Consider the following 23,831-nt stretch of genomic DNA (forward strand, 5'->3'; position numbering starts at 1 on the left):
GGTTGATGATTGCACCCGGGATCTCATGTATGCTCAAAATAGAACATTAGATGTTTAGTGTCTGATGGGAATGATCAAGATTGAAATCGCTTTTTCTTACCTTTCCCTTTCCCCTTTCCCCTAGTTTCACAATGACAATTTCCCAAACTTTCACATGCACAGAGATTCCCCTGAGGGTTTTGTAATCAAGCTAAGATCTTGGGTCTGAGGTTCGGAATTTCTAGTAAAGCTTCCCTACGGCATGTCCATGTCCGTGTCACATACCTAGCTGAGAGAGTTCAAAGGTTATGTTAGTAGCAGTGAATAATCCTGGCATGGAATGCCCTACATGAGGCTCACTGATGCAGCTGACCAAGAACAGGACAACACCTTGAGAATCCCAGTAGTATTAGCCTCCCACATTATAGACTGTCAGAACTGATTTGGCGAGGATTGGATACATGGGATTGATGATGATGATGATGATAATGTGTGTGTGTGTGTGTGTGTGTAAGGAACTTGTGTAGTTTTCTGTGTGCTGGACAGCTAAGGGGTAGACTGTAGTAGACTATTTAGGGATGGCCACATGGGCATGCTTTCTCCACTAGGAACTTTGGTGAGTAAGGAAAACGGCTGATTTTGCAGAGTCCTTTCTGCCTGGCATCAGTTGATCTACCATGGTTCACAGGACCAATATAATTCTTTCTTCCAGGGGTCTGGGACTTTGAAGCAAGAGATATTATCTCCAACTGTGTGGTTTGAATGAACCATGACAATCTAGAGATAACATCCCTGAACTGTAACCCAGGCCTCCCCAGATTTCTGAACTTCCTGAGACATCAGGAGTTCCTCTCCAGGAATTCTTTTTTTTTTTTTTGGTTTTTCGAGACAGGGTTTCTCTGTATAGCCCTGGCTGTCCTGGAACTCACTCTGTAACCAGGCTGGCCTCGAACTCAGAAATCCACCTGCCTCTGCCTCCCGAGTGCTGGGATTAAAGGCGTGCGCCACCACGCCCGGCTCCTCTCCAGGAATTCTTGAAGTGCTCATATTTGTTCCCCAAATCCATTTTCTTTACCTAAGCCAGAGCTTATCTTTGCAATAACCGTAGATGCTACTGAATTGCCTGGCGAGGCTGAACTCTGCAACGAAGAGAAGTCTGTCCCGGATTCAGGGTTTCACTTTCAGTCAGATGTCCACCTATGTCCTCCAGGCCTACAGAACAAGAGTCAATCATCCTGACGTCATTCTCAGAATGACGTCTGGGCCCAGGAAACATTTCACACGCTTGCTTTCTGCGTTACTCTCCTTTCGACCTCTCATCTTTCTGCTCGACTTTGTGAACTTGACTGATTGCATCATCATGACCTCTAGATCCAATCTTACCTATGACCCCCCTGTGCAACTGCAGCTCTTAGCTTAGCCCCCATGTGACCTGATATCTCTAAGGGCAAGCCTGCTCCCACCCACTCCCCAGATTCAACCCAGAACACCAGCATAGCTGTGTCCCTGCCAAAAAGCAGCTTTCAGGAAGGCGAGTTGAGCGACTTGCGCATGAATGGATGGGCGTGTGTGAAGGAGAACAGGAGGGGCGATTTTCTTCATTTACCAGAAAATCAAAATTGATCAAACTCCCCTTTTGCTGTCAGGCACTATGCTGGGTGTTGAGGAGGGTGGAAGTAGCGGGAGAGGGGAGGACATAGATAAAGATGTGTCCCAACTCCTCAAGACGCTGCTAGGTCCCCTGAAGGAGGTGGAACCCATCTCTCTCCTTTCCTCCCCCAAACAAACCAGTTCTCCGGTGATCCTACTTGCTATTTTTCATCTCCCACGCTAAACCCTGTCACGCGGGACCTGAAGGAGGGGAATCCAAGCATCTACCGTGCCCCTGTTCAGTGCCCACGGCCCAACCCCTTTCGTCTGCCCACGGAACCCCCGTGGAGGCCTCAGCCCCGCGCCCACCGCCCCCACGCGCGGGGATCCAGGGCTCCGCCACCTCGGGCCTGCGCGCCTCTCCCCTCCCTGGCGCTAGGGGGCGCTGCCTCCCCACGGCCGTCGCCATGGTCACCGCTGGCGGCGGAGTGGGGTTTACGTAAAGGACGCAGCGTCCCCCGGGGGGCGGAGGCGGCCTTCGCGCCGGCGCCGGCGCCCTGCGGAAGCAACGTTAGTGAATAGGGGCCTTGGGGAGCCCAGGATGGAGGTGGCGGTCGCAGTGGCCGCGGCGGGCCGAGCCCTGCGGCGGGCTGGAGGTAAGGGGGCCCGGGCCGAGCCCCGGGCGCGGGAGCTCTGCGAGCGGCGTGGCGGGCTGGGCAATGTCCACTGCGCGCGGTGGCCGGTCCGACAGGTCCGCGGGCGGAGGTGCGGCTGCCACGCGCGCTCGTGGCAGGTGTGAGGTCCGCGGAGCCCCGGGCCACCGGCGTGGGGATGGTGACACGCATGGCACGGGCGTGGGCAACGTGGATACAGCACGGGCAGCGTGATTTTTCCCGGCGAGGGTGTCAGAAGACTCACCCCCGCCTTGGTGTAGCGGTGGCCGCCCAGGTGTGAGGAGGGTGCACCCTCTGTACAGGAGGGCGATGCACGCAGCTGGTGCTGGTGGGTGGCCAGCTGGTGCTGGGCCGTGATGGTGCGGTGGGCATGGGTGTGAGAAAGTGCTGCCATTGCTTGGATGTTGGTTGGCATGGTTCTGGCCTTGGGCTTGACATGGTTTGGAGTGATGGTCCTGGGGGCTTAAAGAATCAATGTCCTGGGCATGACTAGTGGCTCCGGCCCAGCTGTGAGAAATGGCCTTGGCTTAGCGCAGTGCCCTGGAATGACTAGTACTGTGAGGGAAGACGGGTGGCCCTCAGACCCTGGTAGATAAGAGGGTAAATACCCACCCTTACAGGGAGATCAGTAGGGGCGACGTCTCTGTTATGGGGCTCAGCATTAATGCCTGTTGGTGTGCTGGCCTTGGGGCAGAAGTCTGGAAGAAGGTTGGTGTTTTTTATGATGGATGAGAATAAGAGACACCATGTGTCTACCATGAGGTTTTTGGTTGCTGTCCCAGGTAGAGCTCTGCTCAGTTATGAACCTTTACCTGGCTCATGAGTCCTCCCCCATTTGGAGGAAGATGGGAGGAATAGATGGTTCTCGCTGGTGGTCCTTGTTTCTGATTATAGGAGACTCAGAAGGGTATAGAGAAGTAGCCCATGTCCATAGGTCAGGGACCATGTGGTTCACCAGCTACCTCGTCCCTGGGCCCTTCCTTTCACTTGGTTGATAGAGATGCTACTGAGTTTCTGGGAATTGTATCTTTTGGGCTGCATGGAAGATGGTTCTGTGGCTACTGGGAGTGTTTGGAGATTGCATATGTCCTAACTAGTCTTCTGAGAAGCTTTGGAGAAGGTCCCCCATCTCTCTCTTTCCTTCCCTCCCTCCCTCCCATCTCTCCTCCCTCCCCTCCCCCATCTCCTCCCTCCTTCTCTCAGTGCCACATGATGTCCCATTTCACAAAGCATCAGTGGGCAGACCCCTAGAGATGTTGAAGACTTCAGGGTGTTATGAGTTTCTTGGGGGGAAGGCACAGAAGTAGAAGCAAAGAGCTGAGCTTTGCATGAGAAGGGTGTTTCTTTGCCAACATGGGTGCTTGGAGAAGCCTCCCTCCTTTGAGGGAACTGAGTTAAGTTCCCTAAAGCTGACATGTTGTCCACTGTCTTTAGAGCCAGATGACTTGAATTCCAGTCTTTGGCTGTGTGACCTTGAGCAGGTGTTGTTACCTTTAAGAGTCACTTCACACAGTGGTCCCAGTGGTCCCAGAATGAAAGGAGACTGCGCGTGGAGAATTCTATAAGCAGCAAGAGGCTATACGAAGGTCAGGGATTTCCATCAGGTAAAGAGACCAGGGCAAGAGACACAAGGTGGTTGGGAATAGAGGCATGGAGTGTGACTGGGGAGGAAGGGAGCCATAGGTTGAGGGTTTGTCATGGGAAATTAGAAGCCCAGAGGATATATGCTCCTGGTGGGGGGGTGTGGGATCTGTTGACACTGTGAGTCAGCTACTGAGCTGGAACCAGGCCCCGGGTCTCCCGAGGACGGTTCTAGTTCTGGACTTGGCCATGGCAAGTGTGGAGTTCTGCTGGAGTGGCCCACACGGGAGGAAGCTCTTTGCTTGGGCTGCACACACACCTCATTATCTGGGAAGGTCTGGGAGGTGTCTGTGGCTGACAGATCTAGGGTATCTGTGTGGGAGGGAGACTTGGAAAGTGTATTTTCTCTTGAGAATTTCCCTTGGTTCTGAGAATGGGAGTGGGAGCTGTCGCGTCAGCATTCTGGAGACCATGGCCTAAAGAAAGTGAACTGGGTCAGGGTGCCTACCAAGTGGTCCTGTAGGGGAGGCTGGGGCTGTATGGCAGGGGGATAGGGGACAATGAATCCTTTAGACACATGGAGGAGGGAAAGAGTCAATGAGCATCCTTAAGGGTGTACCCCAAGGCTGGATAAATATGGTGAGAAGTCCCAAGACATCTATCCTGATGTGTGCTTCAACTTCTGGCTGAACACTCTTTCCAGGTGGGGAAGGTGAGGGGAACTGTAAATTGCTCTATTTTGGGCCTTTATCTCTAGCATCCCTGTGAGTGTCCGCCATGACCAAGAACTCACTGCAAAAGCTTGTTTCCTGAGGTAAAAGTTTTCTGCTCATGTTTCCGCAGTGTTGAACAGTAGGCAAAAGGTGTGGTGAGCTGACATTTCCATGCTGTCCCATAGCTGCCACTTAGGCATAGCCTGGTGTGGTGAGTGTTTTCTTGGCAGTTCCCAGGTTGGCGTGAGGGGTGTCCCTGACTATCTGCATGTTTCCTGAGGAGCCTTTTTACCTCCCAGGAGATAGTGCTTGGCACTTCACCTCCTACCTGGAAAGCTTGCTGTCAAACAGATCTATTAAGGAGGAGGCCTTCAGTCTACTTACATCCCCTCCACTTGCCCTCCACACCTCCGTCTGTGTGTTCTGATTTGTGCCTCAGCCTTATGGTTTGGGGCTCCAGGGCCCTTTCCAGCCACCCCTTGCCATCTGCTTGGGATGCTGGGACTCAGCACAGTGGAGCTGGGCAGCAGGTGGGATAGATCAGATGATGCTGAGAGGAGGAATTGGCCTCTGTTCCCCAAAGCAGGGCTGAGCTTTCTGTGCTAACCCCAGGGTTTGAGAATATTAGGGAGCCTAGCCAGGTGATCAGCTTGGTCATAGATGCTGATTTTTGACAAATCCATCAGACGCAGGGGTCTAGTGACAGACATGGACATTGAGGGCAAGGCACTCGTTGGAGCTGAGGTTTTCAACTCCAGTCTTCAGTTTTACTCCTGTTTTCTCTGTCCATGTTTCTCTAAAAATTGCTGTACTCAGCTCTTGGCATCCTTTCCTTCCTTGGTTCCATAAGTCACAATGTCCAGCTTCTCTGCCTGAGAGGTGCCAGGGAATCCGGCATTACTGACCAGAGATTATTGATCTGAGGAGGGAGCACCAGGTAAGCCTACTGCAGCTAAAGGTGTGGCCTGCTTCCGATAGCCACTCTGTCCCTTGCCTTCTCCTTTCCAGGTCAGACTGGGGACCTCTGCATTCATCACCTGTTGGGCAAGCCATCTGAGTTCAGTTTCTCACCAGAATAGAATAACATTACACTCCAGCAGACTGGGCAACTAGCGCTTGGGGAAGCATCAATGAGTGTGTGGTCAGGGGAAGATAAATCTTTCAGAACCGCGGAATCCAGGACACCCGAGGATGTGGTTGCCAGAGGCCAGGGCTAAAAAATGTTTATCTTGATTCTCTTTTTTCATACCGATACCTCTTTGAGTTGGAGTGGATGGGGGGTGGTGTATCTTCATGGGCATGGCTTTCCAAGACCCAGGGAGCTGATTTTTGGTGGGGAACGCTTTGCTGCTAAGGAGCCCAGGAGAGATCGTGTGGTGGGGACCAATGTAGCCAGGGGCAAAGGTGTGGTTTTCATGAGGTACTTCACAGGTTGTGGTTGGGGAAAGCAGGGCAGGGCTGTTTCCACCACAGGGCTGTTCAGAGAGTACACATGTGTGGAGCCACGTGTGCCTGCAAATGTGTCTGTGGGAAGTGAGGGCTGAGGGGGTGTGAGCGGCTGGTGGCGTGGGAATCTGTGGGCTCTGGTGTCTGGCTGGCCTGGTGTCAGTGGGTGTGTGGGGTGGGGCTTTGCAGCAGGAGGAAAAAGTAGGGCCCAATGCGGGGGGAGCCTTCTAGATTGACAGGGTGGAAGGGTGGGCTTCATGCTTTCTGTGATAGTGTCTGCTGAGGAGCCCTTCTGCTTTCTCAGTATTCTTTAGAAAGAGCCTGGCTCGCAAAGGCCTCCATGCACGTGACTGGGGAGTTTGGGGGGTGATTCACGCCTGCCTCCTACCTCTTCCTCCAACACCTGGAAGTCCAACGGGGACAGTCCAGATAGTATCATAGCCTGTGGATATTGTGTGTCTGGATGCTGAGGGCAGGCATCTAGATTTCAGTACTGGTACTTTTCCACACCTCAGTTTTCTTATCTGTAAGACAGAGATAACAAACCTCTTATATGGATTTCACCCTATAAAGCTCATGGAGCAGAGATCACGTTGGGAGCCAGGGAGCATTTACCCAGTCAGGTTCTTGCTCTCTCGTCAGATTCTCTTCCTTCAAACAGCATGACATCCTGATCTGAATAGAACCAGGGAGGGGTAACAGGTTCCAATATCTGATACAGAGATAGCTGAGCCATCCTGCTCTGAAGGAGTCTACCTCAGTAGCATCGCCTCTAGGGGTGCTTCTATTGGATATGGAGGTAGTTACTTCTTCAGTACCAGCTGTGGGTTGGAGTCAAAGAAGGTCATGAAGACAAGTTAGGTACACTAGAGCAGAAGGTGTAGATTCTGCCTTCAGGGGGTTCGAGTTTCCAGAAGTGATGCTTCAAGAGGTTAAATGAGGGGAAGTAATTTGAATGCTGTGATTAAAGGAAACTTAAACAAGGTCTTGGCTCTTAACCCCAGGCTCTTATATTAGGACCAGTAAGAGGTTAGGCCACAATCGTGGATGTGCTAGGAAGACCAGCAGGGTGCACAAGCCAAAAAAAAACTAGAAGCAATGGCTGTCGTGATTGGAAGGGTAGGGAAAGGTAGGTCTCCAGGATCATGAGGGTAGGGCCCCAGGTTGGATTCACAGCTATGTAAAAGATGGCTATCACTGAAATGCCCTGCATAAGAATCTGGAGCCTGGGACCACTACCCTGGGAAGAGACATGTGGGACAGGTACCGGGGCTGCTGATGGACAAGAGCATGGAAGGCCCAGAACATAGCGCTGGAGCAGGGTTAGTGGCAACCCTGAGAAGCTAAATAGAGAGGAGAACCTAATGGAATGTGGGGGGGGGGGGCAATAGCCACCAAATCTGTGGGTTTGGTCCCTAGGAGATGGGTGTGAGAAGGGGCAGGGGGCAGGAGGAGAACCTGCACAGGGCCTGGAGTCTCTTTCCCTTGTGACTTTGAGATGGTGGCTCCCAGCAGAGTGGCACCAGGCCAGAGTGTAATCTAGACAGAGGCTATGAAGGATCCCCTGAGGTTGTTGACACTGTCCTCAAGGCTGTCCTTGTCTCTGAGGCCACTGAGGGCTTCTGCTATTCCTAGCACTTACTTCTAGGCTTTTTTTTTTTTTTAAATAATTTTCTCACCAAATTACCCCTTGAAATTTCGCCTGCCTGAGTTCAGCCCAGGAGGTTACTATTCTGGGAAGGTTCATCAAAATCCTTTCAGCGTTGGAGAGTTCTAAGCTGGGGGCTGGGTCGGGGGAGAACAGGGCTTTTCTGTGCTTGTGATTTGGGGGATGGGGTTTCCCAAGAAACATCCCTTTACCTGGAAGCCTCCCTGGCCAAAGAGCTGCTGTGTCCCTTTGGGGCCTGAGGAAAGTGGCCTTGGCTGTGGCGGCTGATCTAGGACTCCCATACTAATTCATCCCCAGTAGGCTCTTGTCACGGTCTCTCATGGAGCCATTTAATTAATTTATGATTGATGTTCCTGGACTCACTTGTGGCTAATTCATTATTGATGTTCCTTCATTATGTACCATACACCCTACACCTCCCCCTTTCTCGTTGCCCTGGCGGACAGGCCACGTGAGGGGTGGGCTCCTTGGACTGTAATTTTGTCCCTCTGGGGACAGGACTCTATGCTTGACTTTTGTGAAACTTTTAGTTCTTGAGGTCTAAGAAGATACCAATGCTTGTAAGCGGGGATTTGCTTTGCCACAAAATAACAGTAAGGACTTGAGTGTGGTGGTGCGCAGCTGGAGTCTCAGCATTCAGAAAGCAGAGGCAGGAGGATCATTGAAAGCTTGCAATCATTCTGGTCTACATGGCAAGATTTAGGGTATCTGGGGTTACCTAGATAGACCCTACCTCAAAGCAACCATATAAGTAGTAACAACAACAGCTTTTATCTTGTGAGTGACAGCTTGAGAGATAGAGGATCTTGTTCATTCCTTGCAGCAGGTAGCCCCTTCACTCCTCCATCCCCATAAGCTCCATCTTGCTGGAGGCTTGAAGACGTTAAATCACCTGCTCAGGTCTACATAGGCAGCCAGGTGGGGTTGGAACAGGTTAAGTTCACTGTCATGTTCCAGGCCAGTCCTGCCTGTCTTCCAGACTCCACACAAGCCTCCTCCTACAGGAAGCCTTTCTTCATGCTCCACTGAACTGTACTCTATCTAGACAGCCCTAAGAGTGTACATGGCTCCCTTTGCTCGCCCTTGCTTCTTTGAAAGTGAGGAATTACTGATGTAACATTTGCTGGGCAGAGACACCAGTACCAGGCATCTGTCCGTTTCTTAGTTCATTTCACCCTCACCATTCCAGGGGCAGGTAGCACAAGCCCTTTTTATAGATGATGTTTCAAAACTTGTTAAAGGTCACTTGGTTGCCAAATTTAAGAGTGTTTAAGTCTCCTTCGGATCCCCCGCCCCTGCCTCTATCAGTCAAGTATGTTGTGTTTATCAAACAGCACATCCCTATGTCCTGTCTGGCTCAGGTCAGGCCCCTATTTCGCTGTGAGGACCAAGAGAGCCCATTTCCATAGGGTGGGTACTCTTGGAGATGTGAAATATGCTGTGTTGGGCCTGGATTCTGTTCCTCTCTGCTGGGCATCTGTCTATACATCAGTTATTTGTCAGTTCTGAGCTTTAGTTTTTCTGTTTGAAGGTCAGCAGTAAGGGTGTCTACACTGGCTGGCCCATGTTGAAAGGCGAGCTGGGAGGGAAGGGGCCCAGGGAAGACACTGTGCTAAACAACAGTTAGGGTTGCCTGTGAAGTTTGGCAGGCAAACCAAGAGTGCTTAAGTCTGGACACACAAACTCAGGATGAAACATGTATACTCACACCCCACTCTCCCCCCTGCCCCAAGCCACCCAGATAGGCTTTGAGAGAATCCTGTAGCTTGACAGCTGCCAGGAACTTCAGAACCCTGTGGTGCCAGGAAAGGGTCCTGAGAAAGGTTGTCAGCCTGCCCTAGGTTTACTGGTTGGCCGAGAAGTACCTGGACCCTGGTCATACGAAGTGCAGAGTACTCTCAGAATTGTGGGCCCTGCTTCCCCTGTTTTCATGTGTTTTTCTAACTCGGTCTATTCAGGCTGGGTTTTGTGAGGAAGAGGGATAGTTTGCCAAGTAGCCACCTAGAGCTCTTCTACCCCACCCCCTTACAACATGCAGAAGTCTGGGAAAGAGGTGAGCCCTGCATCCCGGAAGCAGGACACTGCCTGTCTCTCCATGGCAGGGTTCCCAGAGCCTCAGCTAGGAACCCTTTGCTTTCTCATCAGCTCTCCCCAGTGCCTATCAGCTCAGTGCCTGGCAGGGGCTCTCTCGGGAGGCCACAGGGCTCTGCACGGTTCTGCACTGATCCTCACAGAGCCCCAGAGCAGAGAGGACTGACTTGTGGGTGGGGCAAGGCAGGCCTGGCAGTGCTTGTTGGAAATCTGCGGCCAGGCTGCCGTTAGGTTAGGTGACGATTTAACTTCCCAAGTTTCCGCCTTCTGCAAGCTGGGATTACATCAGGCTCCCCTGGCACGCCCTGTAGCCTACTCCCACTTCTCACAGCTCTTTCACTGTCCTGGGACAACTGCCCTGCTGCAGTTTCTCTGCAGGCTATGGAGTGGTTGGGCAGTCCTAGGCTGGTAGCTGAGGGGACAGTCCCAGCCTTTGCAGCCTCAGCTGCAGGGGCCTGGAACTCTCAGTACTCTGTCTGCTTCATGCTCTTCAGACTGCCTGCCTCTAAGAGCACGCCACCCATGCCTACCACTGACTTCCTACTTCTCGTTCATCATCTCTGCTTTTAAATAACACAGGCCTTCAGGCATGGACGCTACCTAAAGACAGAGCTTCACTGTAGTATACTGCTGCTTGAATGGGCCACATGAAGTCAGTCAGTCTCTCTCTCTCTCTCTCTCCTCCCCAGTCAGGGGAAGGGGGCTCTTCTGGAATGTGGTACATTGGTATCAAATGACACCTCTCTAGGAGTTCCTGCCCAGAGCCTAGAGTGATGGTGCCCAATGCTGGTTAAGTGTTCTTAGTAACTCTCATGATCATTTCTTGCCATCGTTCTGGCAGCCAAGGCCAGTGCTAAAGCTGACCCTCTTTTATCCAGTGCTGTGCTTCCTCTGAAGCTACATAACCCCAGACCCTTCCTCAGTGTAGGCCACGCCCCTTGGGCATCCCTCCCTGCCAGCATCTGGACCTCTTCTCCAATCAGGCACTGTTTTGCTGGTCCCCCTCTGGAGTCACTCTGCTCACATCCCAGCCTTCTCTGGAGCTGCCCTTCCCAACCCCCAGCTCCTTTTTGTTCCTCTCCTATTTTGGTTTGCTTCCCTCTGGCACCTCTTCCATCCGGCTCTTGCCTTTGTTTAAAGGCCTCTCCTGAAGCCTTTGGGGAAGCCAGTTTCTCTCAGAGCTCCTGTAAGCAAAGTTTTGTGGCCCCTCTGACCACCCTGGGCCTGTAGGATGATGAATGGTAAGCTGCAAACCAGATTGGGCTTCACAGCACGGCCTGGTCCTGACGGTTTCTTCATCGTCTGAGCCCAATCTGTCGGTAGGTACCACAGCATGCCCTCTGAGGCTTGAAGCTCCAGGCAGAAGCCTCCTCGGTTATAAAGATGTGAAGGAGAAGGCCAGGAGGGCTCTATGTGCCTGGGAACACCAGCCACGGTTCCCTCTTGCTGAGTCAAGGAATTCTTCTCAAAGGTACTTTCAGTTCTGGCTAGGCTGCCGATAAAAAGGTCATCATCAAGCTGAGCTCCTACTATGCATCAAGCTGAGCTCCTACTATGCATTGGACTTTTACATGGAACTAGGAGACATAAGAGGAAAGTCACCAGGTTATTCCCCGTGCGTGGCTGACACATGACACTTAACTCCCTGGTATCCTTCCAGACCCAGTTCAAAGTACTCCAGACTCAGGGTCACGTTTAATGCAGCGTATTGGCGGCTTCTGTGTTGTGGACACTTAGCTCCTTTGCACTCAAGACTGTCCCATGGCACCTAGGAAGAGAAGTGAGTGTTTCACAGAACCTCGGCTTCCTTGGGATGTCCAGGAACTCTGTTAGGAGCCACATCCCTGCTGCCAGTCAGTGTGGCTCCCACCTTCAGGGTGCTGATCCTGCTTGCTGCACTCCTCTCCCACTGGCCGACTTTGTGGGCCCCTGGATGGCCATCCTCCTTTTGGATACCCCATTGCTGAGAAGACCAATCTCCTGCACTCCCAGGAAGCCCCAGATCTGTTCCCCATGTGTAGGCTGAGTTGTCATTTGTCGCTGCTCAGCTTCCCAGCCCTGTCCTCCTCAGACCCCACACCTCCCTGGCCTTGGCAACGCCTTTCAGGCTCACACAGGACGGTTCCTCTCCCCCCCCCCCCGCATCCCCCCTGCCAGTGCTGTTGAGCGGTTCCAGATTGTTCCCCTTGCCGCCTGCCTGCCATACTATGCAGTTTAATAAACAGTCTAATGGAGGCTCTGGGCACCTCAGGAGCCGCCTTCCCTGTTTCTTGGTCCCTTTAGAGAGCCTGTCCCCCTCTCTTCCCCAGGTGAACCCCATTCAGCAGCCTTCTGGGAGCGGTAACTAAGCTGGGCGCCCAGCCCACCACCTGCTTAGTACTTTATAAAAGTTTAACCTTAATGGTGTAATGAACTCCCGTCATAAAGCAGCTGGAGCAGTGCATCCTGGGATGTATAAATTATAGGAGCCCTCTGAAGTTGTAATTGGAAATGGCAGCAACTGGAATGTTGAAAGCGGCCGGCCTCATTGGGCTGAGCGCAGCTATTCTCTACTTCCTTTCAAAAGGCACACAGAACTGTGTCTGGCTGCGAAGAAAGAATGTCCTCAGACCAAACTGAGCTCCTGGTTCCTCCGCCCCAGATCCTACTTCCTGTCCCCAGCTGTGTCTGCAGAGACTGAATACTTTGGAGGCAGGACATCCAACCTGGCTCTGAGCTGCAGACTGCAAGCACAGTGGGCCAGGACGGAACAGGGCTCCAGACAGACAGCAGGGGTCAGCTACAGTTCCGCTGTCCAGGGAGGGCTGCAGAGCTGTTGATTTGACTTCCTCTCTGCTGCTGTGACCATGGCTTGTAACTGGGCCACAGCCTGATCTATGAAGTGGATCTGGAAGTCCCTGGGGAATACAGAGGGTTCTGATGTGGGGTTCCTGCTGCAGCTTCTGGGTCCTTAACCCCATAGAGTGGGCATGACTGGACCTCTGAGAACACTAGGAGAAAGACATGGAATGCACTCTCTAGTTGCTGCGGATGCTATGGTCATGTGGGGAGCTTGGCTGATATAAGCTCTAGCTCAGGCCAGGTGGACCCCATCTGTGTTTCTAATAAGCTGAGATTTTAACCTCCAGTGGGCTGTGGCTGGTTCATGGGCCATGCTTTGAGTGGCCAAGGCACAGCATGTGAGTATGTTAGAGAGTGTGATGATTGTGTTGACATTACTGAGTACTTACACAGGTACTTGCATTGGTACTGGTTAGCATTCCGGAATGTGGCCTCACCCTGGGACAGGCAAGAGAGCTGACTGTTACTTGATCTAGAGTACCACCATCATCTGAGACGGTACCCAGGACCCAGGAGTGACCAGCACTGAATGGATAGTGTGTGCATACTTAGATGGCAGCCCAAATGGGGCCCATTCGCTAAGGCAGGGTTCCTCTTAACTCATTCTTGGGCCCCCACCTTCAACTCACTGATTCAGAATGATGGGTGGGGAGGTGGAAGGGCCCTGGGAAATTGCATTTATCAGTCAGCTGCTATTTCCTTTTGCACATCTCTGGGAGTCAAAAAGACAGGATCTAGCAGGGTCCTGTCATCAAAGCCTGGAGCCCAGAGATAAATTCCCTAGACTTGCTCTAGGTTTTCTCACAACAGGAATAGGGAAACTGGGGGGCTGGGGGTGGGTGGGATTAATCTACCATATTCTGCTGGGTTGAGGAGAGTGGGTAGAGGTGAAAGCCGTGAGCAGAGTTCACCTTTTCAGGTCGCCTAAAGAGAAGTGGCAGGTACAGAGCAGCCGGGTGCAATAGTTACTTTTCTCATAGCTATTTTAAGACACTGGACAAAGACATCTCAGGGAAGGAAGAGTTTAATCTGGCTCACAGTTCAAGACCATCGTGTTGGGGTTTTCATGGTAGTAAGAGCCTGAGGCAGCTGGTTACATTGTACCCAGAATCAGAGGGAGCAGAGAGAGAGAGAGAGAGAGAGAGAGAGAGAGAGAGAGAGAGATAGATGCTGGTGTTCCACTTACTGTCTCGGTTTTATTTAGTCTGTGACTGCAGCCCATGGAATGGTGCCACCCACAGTTGGAGTGGGTCTTCCCACCTCAATTAACCCAATCCCCAAACTCTCACGGGCATGCCCAGAGGTTTGTCTCCTAGGTGATCCTAGATTCTGTCAACAGTAACCATCACACACTATATTTGGACAGAGAAAACAAAGGACTAGATGATTGTGCATAGTTAATTTTCCTAGTGGGATGGGGGCAGCTTCTGGTTCTTTTATTGTTAGTGGTGGTGGTTTCTGTTTTCCAGAGAGAGCATCATTTCGTAGGAAGGAGGAAAATGTGACATAAACACGTCTGGTCTAGGGTCCCAGGGACACAAGAGACTCAGCATGAGACAAGAGGCTCCTTGGCTAGTGGAAATTCATCTGCCAGGACTGTGGCACTCTGGCTGTAGTAACCTTGTCCAGGTCCCCTCGTCTTCTCCAGGTCCTGGTGCTCCTTGTCTGTCGTTTTGATCCGAAGAAAGTCTATCACCTTCTTGCTTCTCTGTTTCCTCTAGTGATGGTAAGGATATCTGCTACACAAGGAAAGTGGGGAAGAGACATCTAAAAGGCCCCTCGCCCCAGTTTGCAAGGCTTCAAGGGTACAGTTAGTTCATTTTCCATCAGGTGCCCCTAAATAAACTCCAGAATCTGGGTTCATAGGTTGTGCTAAGGAAGTCATGGTTGAGTAAATGAAACTTGACTGGCATTTCTGACAGGGCAAAACCCAAAGCTGTGTGATCTCGGCCATGGCAGTGTGCCTGCTCAGGCTCCAGGTCTCTGTCCCTACATTGCGAGGCAAGAGCAGCCTGAACGTAACTCTAGCACCTCTTGCTCTGCTCTGGTCTTTTGGTGAGTTCCAGCTATACGGTCTGGTTTTCTGGGCAGTTTCAGTTGCCTGAGAAGACCTCTCCTCTCCATTCCAGCTGCTAGCCGTACATCTTGAGTGGTCGCTGGTCCCCTAGAGAAGGGCTTGATCGTGGCTGCCTGTCTGCTATCTAGGCCTCCATGCCTGGGGACCATAGTGATATGATGAGTGTGGTAGGAGTCTTTGTAGACCCACTGACCACAGAGACTCAGGGTGTCTGAGTGATCCTCGCCCTAAGGTTGGCAGCCTGGACCTCGTGGGTGGGGTCTGAGTTACCTCCAGAGTGGTGCAATGCCCAGCAGCCCGAAGACTTTTGAGCTACTGGTTTCCATTGAGTGGCTCAGTTCCAGGAGGGGTGGGGGAAGAAGAAAGCCATCCAAGACATTTGTTTGAAAGACATTTAAATAAACCCAGGAGATTTATGTGGCCACATGTTTCCAGGCTTCTTTCAACATAGTGGACGGGTTTCTGAATCTCTCCCACCACCCACTTCCCTGTCCCGGAAGTGCAAGAGGCCAGACTTTAGGAAGAACCCAGAAAGGGGAAGCCCGGCAGTAGCTGAAGATCAAAGCTAGCAGGGCCTACAGAAGCCCTAGTGGGAGCTTTCCCAGCTCCCAGCCCATGCATAGGGTCCCTAATACCTGCCCAGGCAACAGTCAGCATGCATGTGACCAAGAAGCCCAGGCCCTCGTGTCTTCTCCAGTGTGCAGCCCTGGTCCAGGAGCCCAGGGGAGCTGCTTCTGCATGTGATCCAGAGAAGGCTCAGCTCCAGAGCTTCCTTCTGGCAGCAGTGACAGGAGAGTGGGCCCTATGCACCATGTATCTTCCGATTGCTCCTAGGGTGGATGGAGGGGAGGAACTATGAGCCATCTTCCCTCTTGGATGCCTCCTCTGTCTCCTGACTGAGCACTGACCCCGTCCCAAGGTTCCTTGCATTGTAACCCTCTACTCACCTGCTCACCTTGGGTTTCTTTGTCAATCTGACCAGAGAACTCCTAGAGGTTGGACTGTAGCATCTCTTGAGGTCCTGCAGAGTGTGGCCAATGCCTCCTGGTCTGGGAGCTCCCAGGCCATAGATCTTCTCGTCTGTCCTGGGCCCTCCCTATGTGAGTGCCAGACCAGAAAGGGATGAAGTCGTGAGTGTGTGTGTAGGGAGGCATCCTGAGGCAGGACATTACAGCAATCTCTCCTACACTGTCAGGCAAGCTGCAGGAGGTAGCCAGTGGCCTCCAGCACCAACCGGTCTGGTGGGTTACAGGCTTGGCCATCTCTCCTGTTTCTTCCAGAAGAGGACATCTTGCTGGGCCTGCCTGGTTCTCTCTGGGCCTTGATTGTTGCTTGGCCTTAGGCTCACCTTCTGGAAAAGGGATGGTCTGGGCCTCAGTTCTCTCTCCATCCTAGCTTGACAAGGAGGAAGTCCCTCAATAATGAGGTAGAGTGCTCACCCTTTCATCTTCTGGAGTCAAGAGGACATCAAAACCCTATAAAGCATAGTACTCAGAGGCCCAGGATACCTGGTATTCCTCTCCACTAATGTGCCAAGCATGAGGGGTCAGGCCATAGGCGGGCAGCCATGTGCCATGGCCTACCTTTTAGGGCTGCCTGCAGTGTGACTTCCTCCTGCTCCACCTGCCAAGCTCCCCTCTCAGGGAGCAGGAAATGGGGGTGAGGGAGCCCGGTTGTTCCTCTCACCCTCTGCGGTAGGGGCTGGTGTCATAGGTGTCACCGGAGTGACACTCATAGGTGTCAGCGGAGTCTCTCCAGTGGTGGGTGCTGGTGCCGGGACTTCCCTGGCTGACTCACTCTGGGCCTGGCTGTGCCTCCGCTGAGGCAGGAGTTGTGAAGGTGTCTGGGTGGTGAGAGCAACTCACACTCAGTCCCAGCGTGGGGTGAGAGGATAGAGTCGGTACAATGCCCTAGGCCAGCCAAAGAGCCTGCCACCCCTACTTCCCAGTATGAGACTAGTAAGACTCAGGTCTTGAGCATGGCTGCTCCTAAAGATTCCTGGGCCAAATGCCTTCCTTGCCCTGCCCCTGCCAAGAGACCAGAGAATAGGGAAGTCATTGATTTGGCGACACATCCCAGACACAGACACGAGAGCCAAGCTGAGGACTGTGAGAGGCAGGAAGTGGGGTCAGCCCAGTGACCTAGTTGGGGCCAAAGACCCCTGGGAGAAAGGAGAACACTGTTGGCTTCCCAACTCCCAGAAAACCCACAGGTCCTGTGTACTTGGTTCTCAGACACCCAGAGCTCGGCCTCAGGCCTCCCCCAGCAGGCAGTAGGACAGAGGTGTCGCAATCACAGTGTGGGGAGGGGCGGGGGAGGACTGAGCAGACAGCACTGGAGTGCATGGCTTGCTAGCAGGCTTGTGGGGGCGGTGGCAGCAGTGCTGCGTGGGGCGAGCTGGGGGGGGAGGTGCTGAGTTGGGGGGGGGATGCAGTTTTGAGTGACTAGCCCCAGAATCCCTGTCTTCTTGTTACCAGTGGGAGAGGGCATCGCCCTGACTCCCTGGGCTGGAAGCTCAGGAGGTGGCTGCCTCTAGGAGTGAGAGTTGGGGCTCTGGTATATTTGGTTGACACACTCATCCATCCAGCCATGAGAGAAGTGTAGAGTATTGTCGGTCAGGTGCCAGAGGCAGCACCTCTGGCAGGCAGGCTATCTGAGTGTTCAGAGCACATCTGGACCAAAGGGTGCTGATTCTTTGTACACAGGCACAGTGGTAAGGTGTCCCAGGCAGGAGTGAGGCTGGCAAGCCCAGGCTTGACCAGCCTTAAGCCTAACCTGGCACTCAGCTTGGCCTACAACTGGGGAAAGGAGCACAGAGCCTAAGCCAGCTGTGACCTAAGCAGGCAGCATTCATGGGCAGCATGAAGGAACATCAGGCTCCATCTGGGATGGTTCTTCCCAATGGGCTAGCACAGTCTTGGACTTCTCAGGGGATCGATCCCTTTAAAGAAAAATTGTCAAGCTACTTGTATGGGGGGCAGTGTGGCCCTATGCTACCACACTGTGAGGCTGTGCTGGTGACAGGAACGTGGGGCCAGCACTGCACCAGGTGGGGCAAGGCTGCAGGAACCTGGGGAGCAGCGAGGGCTCCAGGTTTTCTTCCTACCTGCTGCTGAACTTATGTGGCCTATGACAGGTCTTTGTATCCTTGGTCTTCAGTGGTCTGGAAGGCCCCTTTTCACTGGGGTGTTCTCTTTATTGCTACCGGAGCTCTAAAGAACAGTCAAGGGGTCAGGCAGTGATGACGTACACCTTTAATCCTGGCACTCAGGAGGCAGAGGCAGACAGATCTCTGTGAGTACAAGGCCAGCCTGTTCTACAGAGTGAGTTCTAGGCCGCCATGGCTACACATAGAAACTCTGTCTTGAAAAAATAAAATAAAATAAAATAAAATAAAATAAAATAAAATAAATAATAAAATGAGTTAAGGACCCCAGAACCTTGTTTGGATGGGTCCTAGTTAGCCAGGTCCCTCTCTAGGGAGGAGCAGGGCCTGGCCATCCTTTCTCGGACCCTCTTTGCCCTTCTCTTGTGGCAATGATAGGGTGAACTGAGGTGACGACGGGAAGTTGCCTTGATGAGCTGATACTGTCATCTGTATTGCCCTGCATTTCAGTTATCACTATCTCATTGTGGGACTGACTCCCCAAAGCCGGAAGCATCCTGGCCCCCTATGCTCAAGAATCAGAAGGTCAGACAGGTGCAGCCAGGGCTTGGGAGGGTAGGACTGGCCCTAGCACCCCTTGGGGACCTCTCCAGTCCTGACCCTAGGACACTGTCCAGACTCTATCCCCGTCTCCCCATCCTGGGACTGAGTGTGAGTTGCAGAGGGGCTACCCCACCCTCCCACATTGGCTGGGAGACCTCAGAGCTAGGAGCGCATGTTCTCCAAACATCTTGCTCACAGCAGATGGCAGCCACAACTGCCTTTCTCCCTGCAGTTCCGGAGCTCCTCCCTTGCTCACCCCCTGTTAACTTTGGTTTCTGCTTTGAAAATGGGGAGGCAGCCTTCATGCCCCCAGAACTGCCTCTGATTGTGGGTGAGGCTTGGTGCATGCAAGGTGGGCACTTTCTGAGGGAACAGAAACCTCCTTCTACCCAGCTCAGGGACACAGTCTTGCCCTGGTTCCTGCTAACCGAGTTTGGATCTTCTTGGCCATGTTGTTGGCAGTGCAATCTGAGAGGAGCAAGGAGCTGGGCTAGGGCCTTGTTTGACATTTCTTGAGCAGCTGCTAGGCACCAGGCTCTGTGCTAGATGCCAAGGACATGGAGATGCAGGGTGTGCAGCCCTGCCCTGTAGCAGCTCCCAGCCTTTGGGGAAGCACAGAATGGAGGAGAACCAATTGTTCCACCTAAGGGGTTGGTGGACCCCAGTGACATCTTGGAGACAGTGTTTAAGGTTAAGCCTGGGAAATCTGAAGAGCTCCGTAGACAGCAAGATTGAGATGGGCTAAAAGCAGGAGGCCTGAAGCCCATCCAACTGAGGCACATGGAACAAAGGGAGACCCTTAGAATATAGCCTGTCCTCTGTTTGCATTTAGGTTGAGGTCAGCTCGAAAAGGGAGTGGCACACTTCTCTCTCAGCTCTAGGGCTCTTTCCCTGGGTTTGAGGCCAGCACGAGCAGACCCTGACTGTGGAGTAGAAATAGCCTATCCATTCCTTCTGCCTGGCCCTTCAGCCCAGGTCAGTGATCAAGTGTTAGCACCATTTTCCCCGGGAGTCCAAGAACAGCTGGGCGAGCATGCTAGACCTCCACAGTGCTATCCCTCATTCTGAGCCTGCCTCCAGTCCACCCACATCCACAGGAAGCTCTCGGCTGGGCATCCACATAGGCTTGTGTGTGCTGAGCCCTGTGCCTGTTGCTGGAGTTGTTAGGGGTCAAAGCCTAAGCTTCAGCAGACCCAACAAACTAGACTGATCATCTGCTCCCTGTTGGCCAGTTCGAGACAAGTAGTCTTGAAAAAGAGAGCACAACACGGCTATGCCAATGAGAAGGAGAGACAAGGGTTACGTAACCCCTCCAAGTCTGTGCCCAGGATCCTGACATGATATTTAGGTTTAAACAGAAGGCGAGAGGTGTGTGTAACTACACAGTACTGGTCAGGGTATGGCCCCGTGAGCATTGTCTCTGTTTCCATCTGTCCTACAAGGTGGTGGGGATTGTGTGGAACCTCTTCCTAGGAGGCAAGTTTCTCCTCTGACTGGCACCAGGCTTCATTCAGCCTTTCTCTTCCCACACCGGGAGATTCTTAGGGACATTTTTTAAAATTCTTTGGGGACTATTGTTTCTATAGCCTGAAACCAAAGGGAGGGGCAACAAGTGTCTCTCTTTAGGGTACCTTCTCTCCTACCACACATATGCCAGGGACTCCTACATAGGCCTCATCCAATTAACTTTAGAGGTTGTAAGTGGCAGGCATCACTGGCCCTAAGCCCCTATGACTTGTTCAAAGCCCTTCAGTAGACTCCAAGCCCAGGTGAGCCTGCCCCTCTCCAGAATGTCTCCTGTGGGGTCATTTACCCTGTTCCCTAGACAAAGCTTGAGGGAGCATGTGTGGTGGCCTAGGTGGGTGGCAGGCAACTTCGGAAGCCTCAGGCCCTGTTCCTTCTTCCTGTTGCTGCCTTCCCTGCTTCACAGTCAGGCCTTCTGGGGGAGTGGAGAGTAGGGAGTCAACTCATTTGCTCTTCTAGACTCTCCAAATACCACAGGCAAATTGTTGGGGCACTAGTGGCTGCTCTAGGCAGGGCCACCAGAACACGGTCCATCAGGCAGCAGGCAGAGCCAAGGCCTTGGTGTTTGCTTTTCCTTCCCCCTTCCCCGTTTGCTTTGTCCTCTGCACCTGTCTGACTGTTTGCCCAAGGATTTGCGCTCCTGGAAGATAGGTGGGACTGGGGGGTGGCAGGAAGGCCACAGTGCTTCTTGGCACCCGGCTTTTTGGCAGGCCCTGTATTACACATGAACTATCCCAGCAGTGCATGGCTTCGCCCGCGCAGAGCATGTGACTTCATATTGCCCGGGCCTGGCATGCCTGGCATGCCTGGACAGCAGCAGTGGCGGCAGCAACAGCTGGACTATTAGCTAGAAGCAGGAGAGGCCCACAGAGCCCTGTTCTGGGGCACTGGCCCCAGGACGCGGGGGTGAGGGGCAGCATCAATGGGACTTTTGTGTGGCTAGGGCAAAGAAACACATGGCCAAAGCCAGGAGCCCTGTGCAGATACATCTGCTCCTTTCTGTCCTGGAATGGTCAGTCTGCAGGCCTCTACCCTTCCTCCTAGCAGAAGCGCTTGTCTTGGTTCAAGCCATCCTAGGCCTGACCTTCCCTTCACCCCTTTCAGCTGCATCTGCTTTAGCATCTTGAACTTGTGAACCTCTCCGGGTTGCTGACAGGTTCACTCTGCCTCCTAAGGGTCTGGCTGACAGCTCGTCCACAGTGGCTCCTGGAAGCTGTGCTCTGCATCCTCTGGGTCGGTGAGAACAGGTTAAGTAACCAGTGACTAGATCCAAGAAAGAAGAGCCCTCTTTCTCCCTTTGCTGACAGCCCCAGATGGAACTTGCATTAGCTAGGCTGGGAGCCGAACCCTCACTTCCTGTAGTCTTGTCTCTGGCCAGCTTTGTGGCATACTTTCAGTCCTGTAAGATGGGGACTCTAAGCACCATCTTTGGGTGGTTTCCATTCTACTTTGTGTAATCACCTTTAACAAAGTCAATGCTGTGACCACTCGGTACCTGCCCGGATGAGCCATGAGGGCAAACAGGCTGTCACCAAGAGGTTGTGTTATACCTCCCATAGGTGAAGAACTCTGTGAATAGAGGGCTCATTGGCTCAGACTTGATAACCTTTCTAGGTGGGCACAGCTGAAAGAGGTTGCCTGGTCACTTTCAGACTAGTCTGGTAGGGTTCACCCATGTGCTAGGGGTGAGAAGACAGCCTGACCCAACAGAGATAACCTTTGGCTTCTAGCAGGGATCCCAGGTGCCCAAGACTAAGCAGGAAGGAGGAGAAAGAGAACTGTGTGATTCTGGGATGGGCACAGGTATAGGGGAGTTGTCTCACCATGATTCTGCCTGGCAACAAACACAATTAGCTAGCCTTGGTGGGGGCATTGCAGAGCCCATCCCAGGGCTTTCTTTCTATGGCTTGTCCTCCAGTAGTGGAAGAAATGCCCACTATTTACCACCCATACACAGATTGGTACCAGATGTCTACATGACTCTTCCCCAGGGGCAGTCCTGCGGCCTGGGACTCTTTACATTCTCATTTACAGGTAAGAAAACTGGTCTGAATTGTTCTTCCACCAGCATCCCACAGTTGTTACTTCTCTTTTCCAGGTACCAGGGCACAAAGTAGCTGCAACTTACATATACTGTTAAGTGGCCAGGCCCTGTGGTAGCCCATACATACTGACCCTAACTCCCCTATGTTTTTCTACTCTGCCTTTGCAGTCAATAGAAGCACTAATAAAATAAACACATTAATACATAATTAATCCTACCTCTATCCCTCCAGCCTTTTCTCTCTGGAAGCCCCAGACGTGATCTCATGCATCCTGTCAAAGCCCCAGAAGAGCTATGAGGAGTCTCTGTGCAGATGATGGAGAAGGGCTAGCACCCATGGACCACAGGGACTTCAAATCAGCTGTTACCCAGTCTTAGCTTTGAAAAACAACTGACTGCCCTTCCTCAGCTCTTAGCCTCTGAGTAAGAGGTATTAGGGTGAAAACTCATCCATAGCCTTCCTCTGGCCTCTTTGGGACAGTGCTGGGCTAAGCAGCAGGAAGAGGAACTAGGGTGAACCCCACCACTCTGTGGTAGGATGTGTCTTGTGTGTGCACACGCAAACACACACACACACACACACACACGAATAGTGGGTGTGGCTGTCATAGAGCTTGCTTATAGCAAGCTAGCAGAGAGCATGTGAGAGTCCCAGGGAGGGAGGCAGAATGAGTAACCATCCTGAGAGCAGGCACAGTGCTCAGGCTCCTTGCTCCTTTCCCCAGTGGCCAAGGATGCGTGGCTGCTTTTGTTGTCATCATACGAAGAGGAGTCCAGGTTTAGCGCCTTGCCTGGGTCATATGGACTCGCAGAGGTATTGAGTTTGAATAGGCTCATTCTGGCACACTTCAAAACTGGAGACCCCTATAGAGTTAGGTCACAGTAACCATTCCTGCCCACCCACCCCCTCCCCTTCCTGGCTCTCAGGTCTCAGAGACAAAGTCTCCTCCAGATCCTGTTCTTTGCTTACAGGATGACTGCCATTGCATCCTTAGTCAGGCCCAGGCGCAGGCCCTGTCACTGGGAGAGGGCTTGACCCTACCCACCACCCCCAGCTTTGTCCTGAGAGCACAGGTCTCAGGGCTCTTCTCTGAGCTCCTCTTTCCTTCCCTCCTAGATACCTAACAAAGGTGGCACATGTCACACATGGCCAGGAAGACCCGGAGCTCACTGCTGGAGAGTCCCTTAGGCAACAGAATCTCACAATAAGCAGATGGCTGGACCTTCCTTTCCTGACACAAGCTTCCTCCATAGAATGAAAATACCATACTCCTGGTGAGTGTGCCCAAAGCACACTCACCAGTGCCAGTGTGAGCTCCTGCATGGTTCCTGCCACAGGGGCAGTGGAGCTTAGGCTTTGGTTTCCTGGCAAAGAAAGCTTGAACCTGACCATCAGAGCCCTAGGTCATTAGGCTTAGCTCTGCATTGGCTCCTGTATATCATCAATTTGTCACTGTCTCTTGGGCCTTGCTCAGAAATGGTTCTTCCTTCAGGAAGCCGGATCTTGGTGAGCTCCTCCCACCTGCCAGGCCATTTTCTGGGTGAAAATAGATCAGGCTTGCCCCTGGGAAGCCATACTCTGATGGGAGAGCCACACAGAGAGCATTAGGTGGCACACAGTGCTGAGAGGAAAATGAAACAACCTTGTGTGATGGATGGGCAGGGCAGGTGGGCTCAAGGATATGCCCCTGAGCTAGGAACTGAGTGACACAAGAGAGGTAGGCATTCAGAGATGGGCTTGGGGAACAAATGGAGGCATACAGACAGGGCTTGAATGACAGAGGAAAGACTTGTGTTTAGGAAAGAGATGAGACAGCATGACAGGAGGTGAATGTAGGCAGAGAGAGAGAGAGAGAGAGAGAGAGCACTTCTAGTGTGATGGGCATTGTGAGA

At 52.6% G+C, this 23,831-nt stretch overlaps 1 protein-coding gene across 1 annotated transcript in view; it reads left to right on the plus strand.

Annotated features, from left to right (window-relative positions):
• Positions 1-2,138: 2,138 nt before the first annotated feature.
• Positions 2,139-23,831, plus strand: part of Dagla (diacylglycerol lipase alpha) — a 60,206-nt gene continuing 38,513 nt past the window's right edge. Inside the window, exon 1 of the mRNA XM_021151959.3 lies at positions 2,139-2,225. The gene's annotated coding sequence lies outside the window, so the exon portion shown is untranslated. The remainder of the gene's footprint in view (positions 2,226-23,831) is intronic.

The sequence above is a fragment of the Mus caroli genome, unplaced genomic scaffold (genome assembly GCF_978045245.1).
Source record: "Mus caroli unplaced genomic scaffold, Mus_caroli_1 scaffold_20, whole genome shotgun sequence".
In the NCBI taxonomy this organism is placed as follows: domain Eukaryota; kingdom Metazoa; phylum Chordata; class Mammalia; order Rodentia; family Muridae; genus Mus; species Mus caroli.